Genomic DNA, 4412 nt, shown 5'->3' with positions numbered 1-4412 from the left:
CAGCATACAGGTTGAATAAGTATGGTGAAAGAATACAACCTTGTCACACACCTTTCTTAATTTTAAACCATTTAGTGTTCCCATGTTCTGTTTGAACAACTCTCTATTGGTCCATGTACAGATTTCTCATGAGCACAAACTGTTAATAGTAAGCTATTAATAGTTACATTTGGGGGGAGTAAAAAAGTCAGAAGTTATACTCAGATTTTTTTACTGCACAGGGGTTCAGCAACCCTAACCCTTATGTTCAAGGGCCAACTGTATATACAAAACAGAGAGAACTTAGGGTTAGACATGAGGGTTCTTCTCTGGAGAATCTTATAGGTTCTCATTCTACATCTCCCCCAGGCATTTCTTAAGCTGAGTGTTACCACTGAGAACCAAAGTCATCTCCTATGCAGTGTGAGCGCCCTTTTAATACTTGATTACTAGAAAACAAGATTACCATCAAGACAAAATATAGACAATGGGGCAAGCCCGGAAATGCAGAATGGTCATTCCTACATTGAGTCAGTGACTGCAATAAACAGAAGGTCAGGCTCCTATTCTGCCTCCTTTTATCTCTCTCTTCTTTTCCCCCTTAATTTCATTGTGATAAAATGTATGTAACAAAACATTTGCCATCTTAACTATTTTTAAGTGCACAATTGTTGATGCTGTTGTTAAGCATATTCAAGTCCATTCACACTCATAAAGACCCCATGCAGAACAAAATGAAACACTGCCCTGAGCTGTACCATTCTCACAATTGTTACTATGTTTGAGCCCATTGTTGATGCCACTATGTTAATCCATCTTTTGGGGGTCTTCCTCTTTTTCATTGACCCTCTACTTTACCAAGCATGATGTTCTTCTCCAGGGAGTGGTCCCTTCTTATAATATGTCCAAAATGCATGTTATCAGGATGAAATAAAGTCTCGCAATTCTCACTTAGAAGGATTCTGGCTATACTTCCTCCAGTACAGACTTGTTTGTTTTACAATGAAGTGACATTAATTATATTTACCAGGTTGTGCAACCATTACCACTATCTAGTTTCAAGTCATTCATCACCTTAAAAGAAACTTCCATCATTGTCAGTATTCCATACTGTGGTGACTTGTGTAGTGCTGCGGATGTGGAAATCTGGCCACAATGGACTCAAGCATATTAACAATCATGAAAATGGCGCCAGACCAGAGAATGTCTTCTTCTGTTGTACACAGGGTCACATGACACGGAGCTCACTCAGTGACAACTAACAACAACAAAACATAAACTCAGTACTCCTTCAGCAGTAACATTTTCACCCAACCCAACCTCCTAATAACAACTAACAAGCTTTTATCTCTATGTATTTGTCTAATCTTGTTGTTGTTATTGTTATATGCCGTTGAGTTGGTTCCAATTCATAGCAACCGTGTATAGGTTTTTCCAGGAATGGGTGGTGAATTTGAACTCTCAATCTTGCAGTTAATTGTCCAGTGCTTATACTACAGCACCACATCAGGACTCCCTGTCGAATCTAGATGTTTCACAAATGGGATCATATAGTATTTACAGTTTTGTGCCTGAACTGAAGAGTTGTGGGATGACATCAAACACATGTGCAAGAAGAAAGCAAAAGGTCATTAAAAAGACAAGAAAGAAAGAAAAGACCTAAATAGATGTCAGAAGAGACTCTGAAACTTACTCTTCAGCATAGAGATGCTAAAGTGAACAATATAATGGTTTCAAGGTTCATCCATGTTGTATAATGTATCAGAACTTGTTTCTCTTTATCACTAAGTAATATCCCATTATATGTGTATATTTTTTAATTTATCTGTTGAAGGATGCACACCCCCTCCATACTCTTGATGTCTCTGTCATATCCTGTTACCCCTTAGATCGGGGCATGAGAATGCACTTGGCCCTGGAATCAAGAAACTTGAGGTTCATGTTGGACTTTGCCACTATGTCAATCAGATTCTCAGAAAAAAATCTATGCTTCTGGAATTTACTTTCCTCCCATTCAAAACGTGAGGCTCGGTGGGCATGGACTGGAATTTTCTCATTCTATGGCTCCACCAGCTTTTACAGTACGGGGAGCTCAGCCCCCCACCAAGCAGTGTGGCCTCCCTGTGCAGTGGGGCCATGAAGTGTGGATACTTTGTTGCCTGGGACTTCAGCTGGGGGCTGGGGTTAAGTCTGTGTTCTCTCTTGGCAGGATTTGAGGAGTTAGGAAACAATAATGAGGGTTTTGTCTTTCTTCCTAACTGGTCCTTGTCCAGGGAAGGGAAGCTTCCGCCTGGGAACATTTGTGATTCTGAATGTACAGGTATTTTATCCACCACATGCCCCTTCTCACACACACCTCTCCCCTGGGGGCTGCTCTGGCTTGGATCGCAGCCAAACCTCTAGCCAATTCTCAATTAAATATATTGTACAAGTCCTGTGCCGATGGAGAAACCTCACCCTTGCCAGGGGCTTAGATCACCCGACACATGCTTGCCAATTTTCCCCTCCTTATCACAGCTACTGATTAGCCATTTCTTAAAAAAAAAAACACTGCAACTCTTTTTTTTTTTTAAGTTTTCATGGAATTTGGCTCAGATACAAAACAATATTTTAACCAATGTTAAAGAACACACATCATCTCAAAGAAGAAACACAGAGACATCTAAGACCACCTGAAGGTTAACTAAAATAACCAGTGTCCCCATGTCATGACATGTCCAAGCTCATCTCCAAGTACCTGTAGAAAGTCAGGGCCGTGAAGAAAAAGTACCCTAATTGTCAGAGAGTTACTACCTCCCTCTTTTGTTTTCTTTTGCTAATTAGTATCTCTTGTGTTGCTCTAATACTGAGAATTAGCACACCTATATTTCAAATACCAGCAGGGTCATCCTTGGTAGACAGGTTGCAGTGAAGCTTCCAGACTTTCACAGAGAGATTATGGTGATGGTGGTGTTGGATTTAAGAATCTGGAGATGAGAGACTGTATCTTATACACGATTGTACCTCCAGCATTTACCCCATGCTTGCTGCATTGTAAATGCTCAAATGTTTGTCTAATAAAGAAATCAGTTATTACATATCACTCAGGCAAAATTGGCATCAAAACCCCAATCATGGATCTCATCAAGCACAACAGGAAACTTGAAATTCTTGAGTTTTGTTTTTTGTTTGCTTTTTTTAATGAGGGAAAGATGGACAAGAAAGACAAGATAAAAAATGTGAAACTTGGATACAGCAAGAGAAGGCGCCCTGGGGGTACAATGATTTAAGTACTGGGCTGCTAACCACAAAGTCGGCAGTACAAACCCACCAGTTGCTTCCATGGGAGAGAGATGAGGCTGTCTGCTCCTATAAAGATGTGCAGTCTCAGAAACACTATGGAGCGGTTCTACTCAATCCTTGTTGTTGTTGTTGTTGTTGTTGTTGTTGTTGTTAGGTGCCATCTAGTCAGCACCAACTCATAGTGACCCCGTACACAACAGAAAGAAACACTGCCTGGTCCTGTGCCACCCTCACACTCATTGCTAAGCCGGAGCCCAGTGTTGCTGCCACTGCCAATCCATCTTGTTGGGAGTCTTCCTCCTTTTCTTCGACCCTCCACTTTACCAAACATGATATCCTTCTCCAGGGATTGGTTCCTCCTGATAATATCTCTAAAGTATGAGAGACATGCTTTGAAGCCATCCTGGCTTCTGAGTCCTTGTGTTCTTGTTGTTAAGTGCCATCGAGTCGGTTCTGGCCCATAGCGACCCTATAGAGGGTTTCCAAGGAGCAGCTGGTGAACTTGAACTGCCGACTTTGCAGTTCAAATGGCTTTGCAGTTGGAAACATTAACCCACAGAGCTACACAAGGACTCCTGCTATAATTCTGAATCAATGGCAGTGAGTATATTTCAAGAGACACATAAACAAAGTTTAACAGGGAAAGTTTAATCAAAAGTTTAAATCTTTAATAGATATAAAAATGTCTACAGATCACAATTCAAATATGCATGCTTCAACAGATAAATAACATGATTATAAGCAGGAAATTAGACAAACCACTGCCAATGGCTAAAACACAAACCTATGGCTACCATATGCAATAACTAAAGAAATGCAAATTTAAACACCTACTGAAACCAACCCCATTGCCATCTAGTTGATTCCAATTCACAACAACCTCCTAGGATGGAGTAGGACTCCTCCATAGGGTTTGTGAGACTGGAAATCTTAACAGAAGCAGACAACCTCATCTTTCTCCCACAGAGTCATTGGTGGGTTCAAACCACTGACGTTGAGGCCAGCAGCCCAACGCTTTACTCACTGAGATACAAGGGCTCAAAAAACATCTACCAGGATAGTAAAATATTTTAGCAGTGGGGTTTATTCAGTGCTAGTGGTGATTTAAAAAAAAAAAAAAAAAATCAGACACTCTTATATAGTATTGTGGT

At 40.6% G+C, this 4412-nt stretch overlaps 1 pseudogene; it reads right to left on the bottom strand.

The window, feature by feature from the left end:
* LOC102811781 overlaps positions 1–1920 on the bottom strand; it is a 12706-nt pseudogene extending 10786 nt beyond the window's left edge.
* Positions 1921–4412: the final 2492 nt, after the last annotated feature.

The sequence above is a fragment of the Chrysochloris asiatica genome, unplaced genomic scaffold (assembly GCF_000296735.1).
Source record: "Chrysochloris asiatica unplaced genomic scaffold, ChrAsi1.0 scaffold00107, whole genome shotgun sequence".
Lineage (NCBI taxonomy): Eukaryota > Metazoa > Chordata > Mammalia > Afrosoricida > Chrysochloridae > Chrysochloris > Chrysochloris asiatica.
This window is presented reverse-complemented; position numbering and strand designations above follow the sequence as displayed.